This window comes from Alligator mississippiensis, chromosome 11, assembly GCF_030867095.1.
Source record: "Alligator mississippiensis isolate rAllMis1 chromosome 11, rAllMis1, whole genome shotgun sequence".
Classification (NCBI taxonomy): domain Eukaryota; kingdom Metazoa; phylum Chordata; order Crocodylia; family Alligatoridae; genus Alligator; species Alligator mississippiensis.
In genome coordinates, this window is record NC_081834.1 from 35,989,245 (window position 1) to 36,010,047 (window position 20,803).

The window sequence follows — 20,803 nt, forward strand, 5'->3', positions numbered from 1 at the left end:
TGCCCATTTACAAATGTAATTTACTCTATAGTAAATTCACCTCACAGCATTTACACATGTAGACGTGACCACATATGCTTTGTTTTTCTGGCATTATTTGAAAAAGATGCAACAGAGGAGCATCTCTACTGCCCTGATAAGACTGGTTTGCTAAAATGCCACCAATGAAAGAAAACACTAAAGCAACAGCTATTACAGGGAGTAAACTGCTGTCACAACTGGACTGTAATCACTAAGCCAATAATAACTTCAACTGGAAAAAGAAACCATAAAAAAGAAGGTGACTGTAGCATTATGGGCCAACTTCAGTCTTCAGATACCTTTACAGAAGAGATCAGAGTATAGAAATTTCTGCTGTAGAATGATAAAGTCAAATTATCACAGCTCTTAAAAAAGAAATCTGCAGAATATAAAAAGGAAGACAGGCAAGAAAAGAGTGAGACTGAATGAAAGGATGTTAACCAGATGATTTAGATGGGCAAGCGGGTTTTGCCAGCATGACTGAGCGAAAAGCACAAAGAACGATTTTACCACTTCTATAACCTTGACCAAAAAAGTTAGTAAAAATGAGGTGGAATGAGTACAGGAAAATGGCTGGGAGTAAATTAATATTAGAACATGGCTCCACATTTTACATTTTTCCCTGGCCCATGTAAACATCAACTATTACACTACATAAGAATATAGTCCTTAAACCAAATGCATGCATTATACAATCTGGATAAAATTACAGCAGGTAATAATTTAGCTCCTTGTTTTAAAGTCAAGTTCACCAGAACTTAGGCTATACGTTCACAGTTAAACTTCATGGAAAATTGCAACAGTACTAACACAGACTGAAATTCAATTTACTTAATTCTATAATAGGAACATATAACTTTCACACATGAGCAAACCCAGGAATGGGTGTGATGACACAGTCATACCCACCTTTGGCTGTGTGCTGCATGAACACTGAGCTCTCAAAATTCACCAGTATTTCAGAGTACTTTTTCAGTACTCCTGCCTAGAGTTTTTCCAAAGTCTCCACTTTGAAGCAACTCTGAGAGCACTGCTGCTATTTTCTTCTCCCATTTGCTTCTCCCCTCTCTGGACAAAGGCAGGAAGCAGAGGATGAGAGAGGCCAAATATGCAGCTCCTGCTTTCATGCAGCTCAGGAAGCCTGGGGCTGCACATGGCCTCTGTTTGCTTGTCCCCTCTTTTTCTATGCTGCTGAATTCAGAGGGTGGGGAGGAGAAGTAGGGAGGGAAAAAAGGTGAACAGCAGCAGAGAGATGACAATGAGGGAAAAAAACTTGTTACTATTATGAATAGGAAGAAAGAGTAGGAGAAGATTATTAGAGGAGAAAATGAAAAAAAACCCTGAACATTTAGGATCTAATTCACAAAAAGGAATAAATGGCAAGGCTGACCAACAATTACCTTGACACAGGCCTCCAAAATTCTGAGAAATCACCCGTGCTGAATTTTCAAATATTTGGACTGTGAGTTCTCATAATGTCAAATTCATTCCATTCATCCATTATAGCGGATGAATAGCGGACAATAAGATGAATATGAGTCAGCAGTGTGCCCTTGTCGCCTAGAAGGCTAACAACATACTCGGCTGCATCAGTAGAAGCATTGCCTGCAGATCAAGGGAAGTAATTCTACCAAACTATTCTGTATTGGTGTAGTCACATCTGGAGTACTGTGTCCAGTTTTGAGTCCCCCACTATAGAAAGAATGTGGACAAGTTGAGAGAGTCCAGCAGAGGGCAATGACAATCGTTTGGGGGCTGGGGCACATGACTTCTGAGGAGACGCTGAGGTACCTGGGCTTATTTAGTCTACAGAAGAGAAGACTGGGGGAGGGAGGGTGGGATTTGATAGCAGCCTTTAGCTACCTGAACGGTGGTTCCAAAGACGATGGAGCTAGACTACTCTCAGTGCTGACAGATGACAGAACAAGGAGCAATTGTATCAAGTTGCAGCAATGGAGGTTTAGGTTGGATATTAGGAAAAACTCTCACTAGGATGGTGGTGAAGCATTGGAAAAGGTTACCTAGAGGAGAGGTGATGGGATCTCCATCCTTGGAGGTTTTTAAGGTTGGCTGGACAAAGCCCTGGTTGGAATGATCTAGTTGGGGATGGTTCTGCTTTGATCTTGGGGTTGGATTAGGTCCCTTCCAACCCTAATTTTCTGATTCTATGATCTATGTTTGTGTGCACTAAGAAAATTTCAGTGGAGTTCAAGCCTGCCTCCTGTTCTGCTAATCCAACTTTTGTAGGTACACTGTCAAAAGCCACTATATTAACAAATGTTGACAAATATTAACAATTTTAAAATTTCATTTATTGTAATTCAAATGCCTAGTTCCATGATCTTCAGACACTGGTATCCTATTTTGGATGCTTCGGTTTATTTTTCAAACAGAAGTACCTGCAGCCGATTTGCTTTTTCTTTTGTTTTTTTTTCCATGAAGATTTTGGACTGAATATTATTAGATTTCTGGAAAGGACAGTTTATCCTTGAACTCAGTTTTACTGGTAACAATTGCCTGCATGGTTCTTTTTTTTTCATTCTTTATGATTAGTTCTGTAAAGATGAGCCTGTTTATGCTTGTTAATGTTACAGTTCTGGGTCCATATAACGATTGGCATGGCTTACAAATTATGACTCCAAAGGGCTGGGAATCAGGCCCATAAAGCATAATGTTTGCCTATTTTCTATGTGCTTGTCTTAATGTGAAATCTCAAAAAAAATTAAAGGAACAAAACAACAAAACTGTGCCATAGTAATTAAGGAAAATGAGCCATTTGGATGAGTCCAAAAATATAAACCTTGAATAACATGGATAAGTAGAAAGCCCACAAATTTCTAGCTGATCATGTTGATTTATCTAGTTAATGTTAGTATAAAATTGCTATACATGCTAATTTGCAGAAGGTTTTCTAGAACCTGTCTCTCTTTTATTAGATATTTTGTTTGTAATGGTAATCATTAGCTTAGGTTAATTTAATGAAATTATGGTCTGCATCATTTTTTTGAAACCTGGAGAAGTTGTTCTGAAAGCATGAATGTTATCTTGTCTGCACACTTGTTTTATATAGGCATGACTTACAATATGGTAGAATAATACTCCAAAAGCATTAATTGCAATAGGGGTCATTTTCTTATTAGTCTTCTCAAAGCTTTTAACTCTGCTAAGACATCTGAGAGAAAAGACAAATGACCACCATAGGAAAAAAATTCTAAAAAATGTAAAAGCCAGTTTTCAGTGTCATTTTTACAGAGCTCTCCCAGCAGCTCACCAAGCATACAAAATAATATATAATTACATTGAAAAGGATTTTTAAATGGTAAATATAAGAACCCAAGAATCAACTTCCCCTCATGTCTGGGTTAATTTCAAGCAGCATGCACTTAAGCAGGAAAAAAAAGGAGAACGCATGTGGATAGAAGGTAGTAGTCAATATTTAAACATATAGAGTTACTGTAAAAGTGTTCTTAATGCTCTCTTTTGAAGATTTAGCCATTTTTAATTTAATATGATATGAAGCGTATTGCTTTTTTTCCAATTTAACAAAATTATACATTAGGCCACAGCCTTAAACCTGGGGCCTTGGTTTGGCCAACATGGCTGCTCATCTCAACCTGCCACCCTATGGATAATTACCCAGACTGGTCAAGACCAGACTGAAGCATCCAGTAGGGCCAAACCCTCCACCCATTCCCTGGCTAAGTAAAGACATTCAAATAGCCTGAGGCAGAATCAATCTAAGTTATGCAGTTTTCTGTAGGCAGGCATAGTTTAGGTCAGTAGCTAACAGAGTACACATTTGTCCTTTGGTTGGCAGGGAGGGAGCAATCTTAGACCGTATTCTTCCATTTTTAAACCACTATATATGCTGAACTTCTGTTCTGTTACAGATATAGACTGTTTTCCTATCACTTATACCAGTAAAAGTGTAAGGTCTGTACCTGTCCCCTGTCACCTGAGCAACTGCCCAGGGTCAGCTAACCTTTCACTCCCCCACATAAATCCCTGACCTGGAACAGGAAGTGTCCAGGCAATAGGGCTCAACCTGTCCCATGCCTACTCTGCTGCACCCTCTGGCTTGCTCCTAGACTCTGCTCTCTGACTGACCTGGTGGCTTCCTGACTCAGCTCATTGGTAACCAAGCTCTCTGTCTGCTCCTTCAATGTCCTCAACTTCACTTGGCTCTAGACTCCACCCTTTGACTGATCACTTGCCTCCCTGTCCTGGTCTCTCCCTTGAGTCTACTTGCCAATCCTGACCCTGGTCAGTACCTTCATCCCAGGGTGGCCACAGACCTGGCACCCATGTCACACCATGACAATATGAAGTTACTATTTCAGCCCCCAAAAAGTGCAGCATTTATCAGGGTGGATAAAAATCAATTATTTTTTTAATCATTTTTTTAAACTTTAACTACAATTTTAATTTCTTTTTAAAAATAAACCACCTTAAAATGAAATTTGAATTTAATACAGCATAAGCTGAAGTATAAATTTACTATAATCTATTAAAATAATTTAAATAAAATAATAGTCGAGTCTACTAAAAGCTCTAGAGTCAAAGGCTGACTTTCTTCTATACAAGAATAAGGGGAGAAACACCAAATTTTGAGATCAAGCACTAAAAATATGGTACAATATTTCATGTATTAGGGGCTTCCAGGGTTTATTCTACTAGATGCAAAGGATCAGCAAAGTCATCACAAGTATTGGAACCTGGTCTCTGACTCCAGCAGACACCATCATAAATGCTCCTTGATCAGGATTATCCACTGAGCCCATCTGGATGATATAAAACTCCTGCTCTGATTAGCTTAGCTCTCAAATTATGCATATTTCTGACACTGCACTCATAAATGGAGACTTAGTCTCCAGCTCATGGAAAAACAACCATCTGCTCAGTAACTACCAACTTCCTTGCTTCTGAATGATTCTGGGTACTTCAGTTAAATGACTTTGGTTACTCTCTGAATATGTACTGAGAGGTAAACATTAACTTCTCAAGTGTTATCCCCATGCCTCTAAACTAAAATACTGCAGCACACAAGGCCAGGGGGTTACAATAGCAGAAGTCATGGATTGTTAAGGGGGGGTGAGGTTTGGGGGACTTTGGGGGTGCGAGTGAGGGAAAGGATGTGGTGGATTACATCTCAGGAAGAAGTAGTCTTGGTTTGTTGTTAATTTGTGTGCAGGATGGAGAGGAAGCAGAGTAAGGAATGTGTGCAACAGAAATGCTGGAATCAAGACAGCGAAGGAAAAGGAACAACATTCTGTAGAGAATAGACTAGTCTTGATTTCAACACCTGGAAACTGGAAGAAAAAATTATCATGGCTGCAGGTTGCAATAAATAAACTTACTGGGGAATATTTTCAAGAAATTCCTGTGCCACTGGGAAAAAAAGGAACACATGTCAAATGCAGAGTACAAAAAAGATACGCAAAGCTTGGTAGCCTGAATGAAGCAACATTATGAATAAATGCTTCTCAGACAGCAAAGACCTTAAAGATATGTCTGAGCCATCTGAATCAACTGGTTAGTAAACTTACTATTTTGTAATCATTATTATGGACTGTCTACCATGTATTACAAGGCTGGTAAATGACAAATTTATGACAATGTTAGTTATTTTCAGTGGATTATTTATGAATTTCAAAATGTTTGTGTTCAAAACGTAATGCATATGCTAGTTTGTGGGAGTATATGTCAAGTATACATTTTTAATATTATCCCTGCACTTCTGAAATGAGTTTTATTGCTCAGTGTAAGCAAATATAGGTAAAAATAGGGAAAAAAATATCCAGTGTAGGTATCTAGGTAAAAATATCCAGCGCAGAATAGCATTTCAATAGGAATGTATGAATATTAAATAATTTTTCAAGCTGTTTTATATAGATAAAAAGCGTTTAAATAGAAGAAAATAACCTTTATGATTTAGTGAATATTTTCCCTCTAGAACTGGGTTTGGAAAAATTATATAATTTTAAACACTGGTTAAAAAACATTTCCTATAGAAAGGATCTTTCATTTATAATATCTCACTCTCTTTTTGTAACTAATGCACTGAGTAATACTCAGTTACTTTTTAACCATTTTTTCAGGGTCCAGTTTAGATGTAAGAAATTATAAACTTCTATAATCTGCAATGTCGGCAACTTCAGAATTATCTACTGGTACCAGCAGCAGTACTGTAACTAAGTATACCTCAGACAGTGAATTATCTGCATCCAAAAAAGACTTTATTCATTATTATGTAAAACAATGGATGAGTTCATATTCAGGACCGATGAAATCTAGCAAGGCAACACAGATGAAAAGATCGTTCAGTTCATTGATGCAACAAATTCTCCATTTCATCTGATATGGCTTCATCATCATGACCAGATTATACTTCACCCAGCAGAAGAGATATTTCTGGAAGGCTTCTGGATAGAGGAGGTGAGAAGGAAATTGACAAGTTCACAAAAAACATTGAAGGGAAAAGTGGTAAGTTGGGTCTTGATGGGTAGAGCAACATAGACAATGACCCAGTAATGTATGCTTGTGTAACAACGGATGATGAGATTGTTTCTCTCACACAAGCAACTAATGCATCAGGAAATGTCTATACTGAAGAATTTTTAAAAGTAGCAGCAGTAAAAACTACAACAAACTGTGAGTAAAAAATTCAAGTGCCATGTGCGTATGCCACAGATAATGCTGCAAGTGTATCAAAATGAGAACAGACTTAGAAGATAATAAAACAAACCTGAAACTTATAGTATATGGGTGCAGTGCTCATTTGATGCATCTTTTAGCAAAAGATTTAAATAACCAGGAAAAAAGGAAAATCCAGGAAAACAAATCCAGGAATAAAGGAAAATATTGTTGAAATTGCAAAACACTTCTCTAATAACCAGTTTGCATCAGCTTCATGGAAGCCAAGCTAATTCTCCCCCAAGGGGTATGACAGAATTCAGTGGTTGACTGCTTTGAACTGTTTATTAAGATCTAGCCTATTCGGATGACCATCTGTGAAGAAAATTATGACAAAATTAATGGAAGTATCACAGCTAGAGTAGTCAACGTTGAACTAAGGAGAAATGTTGAATATATGCTGACTACCCTAAAACCTATTTCTATAGCCTTGAAAAAACTACAGAAAGATTGCTGCTGTACTGCGGATGCTGCTGGAATTTGGAAAGAACTTCAAGAAACATTAAAGCAAGAAACACCCAAGAGCAAAGTTAAATTATAGGCAATAAAGAAACGGATGGAACAAGCACTTACTCCACCTCATTTTCTTGCCAGTAATCTTAACACAAAGTACCAGGGTAGATGCCTAACTGCCAAAAATGCTGTTATGGCATGGGCATCTACTAATCACCCATCATAATCAATTTGAGGGCTAGAGGTAAACTATTCAAGCAGTACATGTTTACTGAGGATGTTTTAAAGAAAGTCACACAACTGAACTGGTGGAAGCCACTAACAAAGCACCTGGAACCAGAGTCTGTCGAAGTGCTAAACCAGCTTTTACCAGCAGTAGTCTCTTCTGCACGTGCAGAAAAAATATTTTCTTCATTTGGACTGGCTCATTCAAAGCAGGAAAATTGATTGGGAATTGAAACAGCCAAATAGCTTGTTTTTCTCTTCCAATCTATGAATAGAAAGGGTGAGGAGGATGAGATTTATGAGTTCTAAAAACATGAAACGAGGTAAAAGTTTTCAAAATAATCTAGGTAAAAAAAAATGACTGTCTCATTTAAAAGAGAATGAGGTGAGGAGGAACTTGAGCTCAAATGACTTTCGCATGGACATTTTCAAAAATTTTCCCCAGAGCAACCTGAAATAAATGATTTCATTCATTAATCACAGTTCATACTTCCAATGTTATAACAACTGTTAATACTAGTATTTAATAAATTAATTGGTTCTAAATGTGCACCTTTTTTTTTTATATAAAAAGTTTCTGTATCCAAAAGATTCAATTTTTGTTTAATAAATGTGAAGTGATGGCTTAATGAAACTTGCCATCCTAATGCAGCTTGATACAAAAAGGATAAAAAATTAATCGTCTAGTGAATAAGAAATATATATGTCACCATGTTATAGCATACTAAACATAGGATTTCTAATAATCTAGGCTGCGTGTCTGCATGCGCGCGTACACATGCATGAACCTAGAAAATATGTACCAACTACTATAAAAATTGTCTTTAGTTGTAAATCAACATATTTTAACTGTTAGACCAACCAATGAAAATACACCTTTCTTTAAAAAATAAAAAAACAAATACAGTGGGAAAGTTAATAAAAATCAATTATTTGAATTGGGATTTTGATTTGCTGATTTAAATCAATCCACACAGGCAACATTATGATTGCATATTGGAATAAGTAGAAACCTTTGCCTTCTCAATTCCCTTGGACCAATGTGTACACGGGCTATGATTTTAGTCTAATCGAACTGCATTGTTTTCTATAGGAGGAAGAAGCCAAAATACCTTTGAGGACATAGGCCTGGAACAATAATTCCGTAAATTTTGGTATGATATTAAAACTAATGTGTATTCATTCATTCTTTTACTGATATATGCACAGGCTAAAAATAAATAAGCACAAGGGAATACAGTTTTAAGAATGAATCCCATCATGCTGAGAATCTCTCGATACTTTCTCCTCTTAAATATTATTGCTGCTGTGAGGCAGGATAAATTTGGCATCTTCATAACAGCAAAGCTCTCAGGCATAGCAGATTAAGCAAACATTCCACATTTCAGGACAATTACACTTCTTGTTCCACTGAATTGCCAAGTAAGGCAATGTTTCTTGGCCATAAGCAAGATTCCCCATTCCAAGTACCCTAAAGCCTGGGAAAATGCAAAGAACTAGGAGCAAGAGTTCCAGTCTCAGCTCTGCTGTTCATATTTCTGTATGGTTCACAGCCCCTATTACTGGGCAAAGTCTTATATCCCACACTAAAAGGCACTCAATCACTGTTTTATAAATATAATAATTGTAGGTTAATTTAGGCAGAGCAAAAAATTTATTCAATGGTCCTTGTACAGGGCGCCAGGCCAGGGCCAGATCTTAACAGCAGCCTGCCCCTCTGTCTAGGGCAGTTTGCCCTGCCTCACTTACCATGGCTTGCTGGTTAATAAAGAGGATGTAATGTACGGGAGGCTGCCCATTTTAGGCCCTGATGCCAAGGACATTATACACGCCTCCAACCTTCCCTTACTGTGGTCCCATGCCTCACAGAAGGCATCATCAGTTGATAATAGCTCCGGCCTAAGGCCGAGCCAAACTCTGCCCCTTGCTAGGCCTCTTTCATTCATCCTAGCACACCACCCTTTACAAGGTCTCACTCAGACCACCTACTCTCACTGGGCCTCTTTCGTACCACCCTTCACTGGGCCACTCTCAATCTGCCTTGCCCCATGCCTTCCATTCTGCACATGCCTTCGAGCTTACCTACCCTTGCTCTAACTGGCAGCCTTTTCAAACCACCCCTACCCAGACCTCACTCTACATTGGTACCAGCCTCATACCTCACACCCAGCTGAACTCAGCCTCTAGTCCCGCACCAGGCAACTCATATATGTTCTTCTGGGGGATGGCCCCTGTGCAGCCCTTTAGGTTGCCCATCAACCCTACTCCACACACCCCTGGTGCAGCTCTTCAGGTCTGTCCATGCAAACCTTACTCTACACCCTCCTGACACAACTCTTCAGGCCACCGCCATATACCATGCTCTGTGTGGGCCTCCTGGGGCTATTTCCCCCTCTCTATCTGGGGCCTCAGGGGTCATACATCTCCCCTCATGGGGCTCAGCTGTGCTTGGCCCCCCCACATTGTCTATTCCTACTCATAATTACCAACTGAGTAGTGGGGGCTGGGGTTATAATGTGCCCCTACCTGTCTTTCACTGGGGAGGCAACTGGCCTAATATTTCTGGGGAGCTGCCCCACCATGGGCAGCCCCACCAGGCCATCCTTCCCCAGCAGGGTTCAGTCATACCCCAGACCAGGAGCTTCCTGCCATACCCATAGTTTCTGCCCTTACCTACAAGGATGTTCCAAACAGCAGCTCTGCCAGGTGTTGCTCTTTTGGCTGCCAGCAGCAGACTGCTGCCTTAGCCCTGAGGGCCTGAACTAAACCAGAGGCTGCTCAGTCCTCTCCTGCAATCAGAGGGCCCTCCCATGGTCCTGTGACAGCCTCATAAGGGCTGGCCTACACCTGCCAGCTGCTGGCAGCCCTTAAAGTGGCAGACCCCAAAGGTGCTCTACCACAGTCCTCATATAGAAGAACTGGTCTTAATCTGTCAGCCACATTGACTCAGAGTGTGCTAAATCTATTGTTATTACCTATGGCAAATATATATAAAAAAAATCAGATATTAGTCTTCTACTTTGAACACTACTTTGACAGAATTTTAACTACTGAAAACCTGTGTTTCCAACTTAATTTTAATGTTCACAAAAAGCTACCCTATGTAAAAATGTGAAATAATATATTCTATAACTACCCAGATAAGGGAATTCATATAAAATGTCTGCGGTATTACAATGACTTAAGGAAATGTTCATGGCCAAGGGGAGAAAAAAGCAAAAAAGTCTGTGTGTTAGTCCTTGACTTTTGCTATCTGGGTCCTTTTTTGATTTATTTTATTCTGATCCTAATAATATTTTCTTCTACATGGCTGAACCTGAAATTGCATGCACACTGACATCCAGTTAAAAGTATGCAGGTAGAGCTCAGCTTCCTACATCTGGAATTAATGTATGAAACAAACTGAAGCAAGGCAAATAAACAGTATGCTTTTAAAAAGACAAAACAGAAGACAGGAAAGTATTATAATAAATTATTAGTAGAAACATTTTTGTTTGGAATAACAGTCAAATGATATAAAGTATGAATTACTGACAAATTTGCAGCAATCATGTAAAAGCAAAGATCTCTTATATTCTGTTCTATTACTCTGTGTCTGATCTTTTTATATTCAGCAGTTGAGTAATATTCACAAAGACTGGTTTTTCTTTTTGGTTTTTCAAGGTAATACTTGGGTTTTACCACTGTCATTGCTCGTTAACAATCGAAAATGAAAACAGCAAATCCCTGAAGAATTCCTGTGGGTTCTCCCATTAGTTGTCTTCCAGGCATCTTGCTCATAAAAGTGCAGTTTTGCTGTAAGTGCTAATTGATACATCTGAACTTACTGTCACCAGCTATGCTTTTTAAAGAAAAATAGTTAGGGGTAAAGAGAAAGTTGAACTATAGTTGTGTTTCTATTAATTTAGGACAGTAAACTTTATCTATCTTAGGACTAGGTTTGCATATAGCTAGTATACGTGTGAAAGTATCAGGAAACTGCACACTTAATTTAAATATGCACAAAGGTGACTTAATTTAGTGCTGTTGCTAGTTATATTTCCCTAGAAACACTCGTACTTAATTTTTATTTTGAAAAGTATATTAATAGTGTTGTATTATATAATGTTTCTATAGTATTCAATTGGAATAGCCACAATTCAAGTAGTTTTAACTGGACTGCAAGTATATTTTTCTTCCCTGACATACTGATTACTTTTATTAGAATATTTTTTCTGGTGCAAATCCGTACAGTTAGAAAAATTCTTTCCTTCTACTGACTTCACTGGATGCCAAATTAGTACCATTGGTATAGACACGCACACAAGTGGGTGCACATAAATTTCACTTACCATAAATGGAATATGACCAGGCACCTTATATATTTTAGCCAGACACAGCTATATATTTTTGCTTATCATTTCAGTTGTTCCCTAAATAATGGGGTTTTGACTTTTAATTTACTTTACAAACATTTTCTATTTGCTTCTCTACCATTTTTTGAGTGTTTAAGTTGATGTGCAATGTTTGCTGCTGAGACATTTGCTTTCTTCCTAAATAAATAGAGAGAGCAAAACTCAAGGGATTCCTAGCAACCAGGGAGATAAAAAAATGTATGAAATTCACTAACATATATATGGTTAGATTAGCAAAACACATTAAACTGAGTATGCTTGCAAAGAAAATCTCTATGATACACTTGCAAATGCCTGTCCCTATGAATAACTTCTAGGCAATGAACAGCTTTAACATACAAAAAGAACATATGGATGTACAATCAATGAGTAGCTGCTGAGTTACTAAAGTGAAAAGCAAATAGTTGTGTTAAGCATCTTTCTTCTGTCGGGACCCAGGGCAGCCGGCCAGCAGCTCTCCCTGACTCCCACCCGGGCAGTTAAGGGTCCGGGGCCTTAGAAGGCCGTCAGGCGGGTATTTGTGATGCTTGGAGTGGAATTAATTAGGCAGACGCTTATCGGTTGCAAAGCAAGATTATTTACTCACGCCGTTAAGGTGGTGAATAGCGGAGGTCAGAGATATTTGGTTAGTTACAGCTTAAGGTTCGTAGGTCGTATGTTGGTCTGCATAAGAGTTCGTCGGTCGGGCAGATAAATGGAGAGAAAGGTCAGGCCGGCAGGTCGTTGATTTACGTCTGAGAATTGGGTCGAGACGGGGGAAACTGACAAGTGATCAATTTGTCAGTTACTCTCACGTTATTGTTAACCCTTAGTTAACCTAGTGCAGAAAAAAAACTGTTTTGAATGGTTTTATTTGTTTGTGACATGGGCACTACTTAATTTGGTTGTGACATCTTCTTCTTGCAAAATCTTCACTAATGTTGAATGAGATAAAGTTTAAGATCTGTAAGTGGTCCTCTCACAAAATTCTAATAAACAACAACATTTCAACTTTTTTTTTTTCAGAGAAGAATTCCATACACTGAAAATATCAAAAAAGCAATTAGAGCAAAATGACAAGTCACAAGCAAAATCTAGCATATTGTCTTCACTAGTTTGTACTTGCATAACCTGTTACAGTAAAAGAAGCACCCCAAAGAACCTTAATGCTCTAAAAATCTTATTTTAAAACTTCCTAACACTACAACACTCTCAAAAATTTGTTTTGATTAGTTAAAAGCAGTCTATTTTAGACCATAAAATTTAATCAGAGATTTTTTCTTCATATTTGATTTTCTACCTTCTTTGTTTTGAAGGATATTTGTACTAGAATGGGGTCCATGGCCCAGATTCTTAACTGCAGATAATCTACCCTAGGTGTAGTTAAGGGATGGAATGGGGGAGATATGACAACACAAAGGAACCATTTTAATTTTCCCATTCCTTTACCCTGAACCTTCCATATTCTTAACTTCTGAATATGGCATCACAGTTGCTCGACAGGAAGAAAGGATTAATATTTTAACTAAGAAATAAGCAAAAGATGAGCAGGCTGACCCTGCTGCAGTAAACACTCGCAGAGGAGGGGCGGCAGGGGAGGGGAGGAAGGTGGTGCATTTTGGCACCCTGTCAGTAGTCAGTGCCTGGGGGCTGGTGCCTTGCTTTCATTCCCCCTAGTTATGCTACTGGCTCTAAGATTCTCTGCATTATTTAACTGAGATCCAGTTGAGAAATAAATTAATCCAGAATGAATCTGGCAAAAACAATACAGAAAAGACAATCTGAAACCTAACTGCTGGACCCTTAACTACTCTACATACTGCCTTCCCAATATATTGCTTATAACAAATCAAAAAATGGTAAATTATTAGTGAGACATTAAGCAATACTGGCATTGCTGGAAACAACCTCAAAAATACTGTCCCCCCTCCCCCCCACAACCTTTTCTGTGGTTCATAATTGCAGTGAGTGACATAATCCATTAACTAAAACAATAATGTTTGTATAGCTACAAATAAAAAAAAATCACCAGTGCCATATACATTAAAAAATAAACAATAAAACAATGCAACTTGGTAGTCTGATAATGGCTTGGAAGCCAGCAATACATACACTCTAATATAACTTTGGCATTTATTGATTATGTAACTTTGGCCTAATTACTTGAATTCTGTGAGCCAGGTTCTGTCCCAGTTTATCCCCTATGCCACTCTACTGAAATCAACTGGGTTGACACCAAGGGAACTGAAACCAAAATCTAGCACTACATTTTTAATTTTCTTCCATAAAATGGATTTAAAATTAGTTATCTACCTATCGAGGGAAATGCAATTCTTAATATTTATATGAGCACTCTGGTAATGAAAAGTATAAGGCCGAAAGCTTGAGCGACAGAGGAAGGTTTAGAATATGATTCAACTAAAAGGTGAACACTTCAGAGGATTAAACTACAATGAACTAAAAACACTGTTCAAAGGAGGGAGATTTAGTATATATGTGCATTGGGATTTCATGGCTAAGTAGAGACCATCAAAAAGCCCAAGGCTGAATTGATACAATCTTCATAGGTTAGTGTAAGTTGCATAGACTGAACCGATAAACAAGTGAACAAACACACTGTTCTCAATGGTGGCAGATAACAGAACAAGGAGCAATGGTCTCAGGTTGCAGCAAGGGAAACTTATAGATGTGGACCGATAAAGAATTTCTTGTTCAATATTGATGGCCAATTATTAACCAGCCATATCAGCTGATACCAATCCAATAGCCGAAGGGATGCGGGGGCAGATCAAGGCCCCATGGTGGCAGAGAGAGTGGGACAGGAGCAGGCACTGCCCAGCCAGGGTGGTGAACTGGGCAGCTTGTCCATAGGATGCAGTGGGCAAATGGGGTGGCTCCTCGCTGCTGTGTGCATCCCCAGGGGAGGCATGGGAAGCATGTGCCCCCTGCCCAGATCTGTGCATGGGGTGAGGGCAAGCTACCTGCTGTGGGCTTGGGGCTGCACTGGCTTCTTCCCAGCACAGCCCTTGCAGGGATGGGCAGGCAGCAGCAGTGCTGGGGGGGGGAGGGGGGCTACGGAGAAATTTGGGGTGGCTATAGCCACCCCTCCCAGAGCTGCCACTACCTGCCCTGAGTGCAGCCCTGGCTCAGACCCCCTGCTGGGAAGAGGCCGATGCAGCTTCTGGCCTAAGCCTGCGGCAGGCAGCCCACCCTTGCCCCATGCACAAATCTGGGGGGCACATGGCCCCTGTGCCTCCCTAGGGGTGCACGCAGTGGCAGGGAGCCATCCCCCCCCTCACCCCTCCGTGCTGCCTGGATGATCCACCTGTGGCTCTATCCCACTCCTGGGGTAGCATTCATTGTTCTGGCTGGGCAGTGCCTGCCCGTGCCCCACTTCCTCCCTCACTGTGGGGACTTGATCTTCCCTCTCCATGCCCCTTCCCCCTCCCTCATGCCCCTTCCCCCCCCACAGACTTACTGGCTGGACACTGCTCTCCAAGCTGCCAGGCTGCATTCCTGGCCACACACATACATGTGGGATTTACTGGTGATATTATCAGCTACATCAGCCAAAAAAGCCAATTGCCAATAATGTTAATTTTCCTTTTATACGTGCTGATCAGCTATGCCACAGATATATCTGTACACCTCTAGAAGTTTAGGTTGGATATTAGGAAAAACTGTCTCACAAGGAGGGTGGTGAAGCACTGGAATGGGTTACCTAGAGAGGAGATGGAATCTCCATCCTTGCAGGTTTTAAGGCCCAGCTCAACAAAGCCTGGCTGGAATGATCTAGTTGGGGATGGTCCTACTTTGAGCAGGGAATTGGATTAGATATCCCTTCCAGCCCTAGGTGTCCTGATGTCCCTTCCAGCCCTAATTTTCTATGATTCACTTTTGATTACAGAAATGCAGCCACATGCCAGCAGTGGCCCAGGCCAGAAGCCAGGGGGTGTTAGAGCATGTCTCCCGGCTTGGCTGGAGCAGACGGCTTGGGCCAAGGCTAGCCCATCCACCCTGAGAGGGGGCAGTTTATAGAGAGGTGCAAAACATCCTGGGATGCTGAGGAATGCGGAGTTAACTTGAATCTGGAGGGAATCTGGGACAGAATAAAATAAACTGATTTAACCTAAATCGATCAAGTCTGATATTACATCCATTCAGGTTTACCTCAAACCAGTTTCATATATTTGGAAAGTGGCTTATGTGCACTGAACTTGTGTTTTGTTACAGATTTGAACCAGTTTCCAATCACTTATACCAGTTTGTGTGTAATTTCTGTCCCTAATCCACATGTTTAACACATTCGGCTTAGCTTTCCTGTGAATCCCATACAGACATAGCTTGAGATGCATTTTCCCTTCTGCATTTAAAAATCAATGCTCACTTCTTAATTCAAGTAGTTATTCTCTCAGAATAAATGGTTCTATCTTAACCTAATTATGATCCAGTTATACAAAAAATCATTATTTATTATCTGTTTATTAAATATCTATTGAGTATTCAGGACATGTCAATGTTTTTTGTAATCACACAAGTATTCTTGGTTTTGACTAAGGTCTTTAAGTGGCCAATATTTAACCAGTATCCTTATTATTATTGTTTACAATCTATAAGACACAAACAGTATGAAAAAAAACCCTCTCTAGTTCCCATTCTTAACTGGTCAAATATTTAGATGTTTCCAAATTCTTCATTTTCCCCATTCTTCCTGAAGAAAGAACAAGATATTCCTAGAAGAACTCTGAATAGGTGATGTGATTGCAACACTGAGCAAAACACATAATACATAAAAACAACTTGGGTATTATACAATGAGAGGCACAATACGTTTGCAATATACAACACCAGTTCTCAAAATGCTAGACAATTTGCTTACATTGGACAAAGTGGTTTAAGATTTAATTTTATAAAGCTTTGTTTGCACCCTCACATAAAAGAATCTGTAGCGAATCAAAGAATATGTCAACTGTATGAGAAAAGAATAAGAAACTGATTAACAAAATAATTGAAGTCATGTTTCCCTCTAGCATCCCCCTACCAGATTTCATACTACATTACAATCAACATATGCAGATAACAGTTACTCAGCTGCTGATAAAATCAGGTAACATAAAACAAAATTATGACATTTCTGCCCATATATTTCAATACCTACAGCATAAGCAATTCACAGGCAATATGACTCATTAATATGTCGATGATGCTTTGTGCTATGAGGCTATAGGGTTATCAGGCATTAATAGCAGCATCAGAATAAATAATCAAGAGACAGAAATGTGCATCCCAACTGCTAAGAGGTATTTCCAATTCAACAGGAAGACATATGCACGTTATGCTACTGTTGCAAAACAATCAATCGGCATTGGTTATCTCACAGCTTAATAGGAACCTTATTTTCACTAACTACTTATTATACAGTAAATTCAAGCACAGAAATAAGCAGCAGAATGGATCCAGCTTCCATGAGCATGAACCCTGATTTTTGGAAGCAAATGTTTCCATCTAGAACTGAGTTCAGAAAGAAGAGCTATTCAGAAAGACTTGGTGAAGCTGCTACTTGAATATTTATTTTATTTTATCAGGTAATTATTTTCAGAAGTGCTAGTAAACACAAATGCAAAAACATATTTCACTGAAACATTGTTTCTGGATATCCTAAATATATTGAATTTGCAACAAATTCCAGGGGACCCAGGGGAGGCACAGCCAGGCCCAGGGTCAGTGAGGACCTAGTCAGGGAACTTCTGGAGGGACTAGATGTGTTCAAACCAGCAGGTCCTGACAATCTCCACCCCAGAGTGCTTAGTGAACTGGCAAAGGTCATTGCAAGACTCCTGGCACAGCTTTATGAAAACTCGTGGTGCTCTGGTGAGGTGCCTGATGACTGGAAAAGGGCCAATGTGGTCCCCATTTTCAAAAAGAGAGGAAAGAGAACCCAGGAAACTATAGGCCCATTAGTCTTACCTCAGTCCTGGGAAAACTCTTTGAGAAAATTATCCAAGAACACATCCATGAGGGACCAGGAGGGGAGTTTATGCTTACGGGCAATCAACATGGGTTCATTAGAGGCAGGTCCTGTCAGACCAACCTGGTGGCCTTCTATGACTAGGTCACAAAAGCCTTGGGCGTAGGTGTTGCGGCAGACATAGTCTTGCTGGACTTTAGGAAGGTCTTCGACACTGTCTCTCACCCCATTCTCGTTAAAAAATTAGGAGATTGTGCTGTCGATGCCTACACAGTCAGACGGGTCACCAATTGGCTGGAGGGCCACACCCAGAGAGTGGTGGTGGATGGGTCATTTTCGACCTGGAGAGATGTGGGCAGTGCGGTTCCCTAGGGTTCAGTCCTTGGGCCCACACTGTTCAATATCTTCATTGGCAATTTGGATGGGGGGTGTGAAAAGCACCTTGTTCAAATTCACAGATGACACTAAGATGTGGGGAGAAGTGAGCATGCTAGAAGAGAGGGACAGGCTATAACTAAATCTTGACAGGTTACAGAGGTGGGCGGATGAGAATAGGATGGGTTTCAATATGGACAAGTGCAAGGTATTACACCTTGGGAGGAAAAACCAGCAGCATACCTACAGGCTGGGGAACTCCCTTCTCATCAGCACAGAGGCAGAAAAGGATCTTGGAGTCATTATAGACTCCAAGATGAACATGGGCCACCAATGTGGGGATGCAGTCAGGAAGGGTAACCACACCTTCTCATGCATCCATAGATGCATCATGAGCAGGTCCAAGGAGGTGATCCTCCCCCTCTATGCGATATTGGTCAGGCCGCTGTTGGAGTACTGTGTCCAGCTCTGGGCGCCGCACTTCAGGAGGGATGTGGACAGCATCGAGAGGGTCCAGAGGAGGGCCACTCGCATAATTAGGGGGCAGCAGGGCAGGCCCTACAAGGAGAGGCTTAGGGACCTGAACCTGTTCAGCCTCCACAAGAGAAGGCTGAGAGGGGATCTGGTGGCCGCCTATAAACTTACCAAGGGGGACCAGCAGGCAATGGGAGAGTCCCTGTTCCCCCAAGCACTACCGGGAGTAACAAGAAATAATGGCCATAAGTTGACTGAGAGTAGATTCAGGCTAGATATCAGGAGGCACTACTTCACAGTCAGGGTGGCTAGGAGCTGGAACCAACTTCCAAGGGAAGTGGTGCTCGCACCTACCCTGGGGGTCTTCAAAAGGAGGCTAGGCAGCCACCTTGCATCCTTTCCTGCCCATGGCAGGGGTCTGACTAGATGATCTGCTTAGGTCCCTTCTGACCCTACCAACTATGAAACTATGTACAAACCTGTATTAGGAAAGTACACTACCAAGTCTCATAAAATTGAATTATGTATCTAGCAAGATACCATGAATACTATTTATATCTTTCTTATGCCTCAGTGATTAGGACAACTTACAGCTGCTTAGAAGTAGTATGTTTTAAACTATGAAGTTAGTCTTAGGTTTCTCCAGACCTTCATAATTATACATGCAAATACTCAGCAAGATGAGTGGTATTTTCTTAATGATTTCACCTATGCTTCAGAGATTTATTTTCCAAGTAACGCTATTCCAAATCTATCCAAATATATTCAAAGTCAGACATAATATTCCTAGGTTCAACATATGCTGTGTTCTGGCAGGGGAACGTAAGCTTTAACAAAACTCAGAATCTGGGTTGTGTTATATTGCTAAGTAAATATTTTGTGTTAATGCTGAATAGTGAGTACAGTTTCACATGCTGCATTTCTTTCCATCTCTGTGTTTCACTTTCATTGTTAGAGCCATCCTGATCACACTAGTGGTAGTGTACCACATGGTAGACTGGCAAAGCTTTTGCAATACCAAGTGCTCAGAATGAGAGCAGAATGAGAGCACACTAAACACCCAGTGCCCAAGCAATAACACTGTATCCCATGGTCATACCTCCAACACTTGATAAGACCTTGAAAAAATACTAGTGCCCCTTATTTTGCCTCTTGCTGCTACACAGAAACATAGGTTTGCTTCTGCATCTATAACAGGTATAAAAAGTCTTGGAACAGCCACAGAGAATTTTCTGACTCATGTGTAAATGGAAAGCAGTGCACAGTTCTTTTATATTCAAGGAAGAGAACTGCCAACCATGGCCAAAGTCCTCTCTCAACCTGGCTTTTAGATTTGCTGGACTCCAATTATTGACCACCTTGATGATAAAGAGAAAGACCTTGACTTTAACATTCTCCAGGAAGTCAGTAAAAAGGATGGAGGACAGGTGTGACCTATTCAACTCAATACGATTGGTTCTGATAAAAGATTGTGAAGGAAGAACAAAATTGATAGAATTTTTAGTAAAAATAGAGTGAGAAAGAGAGATAACCCATATGCTGACCACCCACTTTCATTCCTGTTGCTACTTCTCATCTATTCATTCATCATTTATAATCTGCATTTTTCACTTGGCATTTGTCAGCTTCTTCCAGTCATCAGTTGCCCAGTTGTCACTTGTCAGATTTTCCCAGGCAGTCAGATATGCCAGCACAACTTGTACATCATATGTCAACCAACTCTGTTTTGTTGGGGTTTTTTGGTTTTTTTTTTTATTTGCTCCAGGCAATCATTTGGTGTGGTTTTGGTTCATAGGGGTTTTTTTTCATTCTTTCTTTTTTGGTTTCTTGTGTTTCATTTTGTTTTTTGTGCCTGATAACTGTCTTGTGAGTATTCATTGACTTACTTGCTTTGTTTTGGCCTTGTTTTGTCATTTGAGCTTTTGGTTCATTTTTGCTAACTTCAAACCAAATTGGCTGTCTCCATTTGTTTATATCTGCTTTATCATAACTGGGTGAAGGATGTCATTTGCACTTTAGCAGCAACAAATATATGATCACCAGGTTAATCAACAGTTTTTTCCATTAAAATCAATGGACTGACTCCCAACAAACTCCAACCCAATAGTCAAACAAAACGGAATTGTGATGTATGATTATGTACTTTCCTTTCTTTCTTTTTCTGCCTTTTTTTTCTTTTTTTTTTTTTTACTTTATTACCAATTTTCTTCCAGAAGATCAT

At 40.0% G+C, this 20,803-nt stretch overlaps 1 protein-coding gene across 7 annotated transcripts in view; it reads right to left on the minus strand.

Moving 5' to 3' along the window:
* Positions 1–20,803, minus strand: part of ENTREP2 (endosomal transmembrane epsin interactor 2) — a 451,267-nt gene that overhangs the window by 255,447 nt on the left and 175,017 nt on the right. The window contains exon 1 of one of the 7 annotated variants that reach the window (XM_014599921.2): positions 931–1,064. The exons of the other annotated variants lie outside the window; for them this stretch is intronic. The gene's annotated coding sequence lies outside the window, so the exon portion shown is untranslated. Of the gene's footprint in view, positions 1–930; positions 1,065–20,803 lie in introns of those variants that run through there. 7 annotated transcript variants of the gene reach the window in all.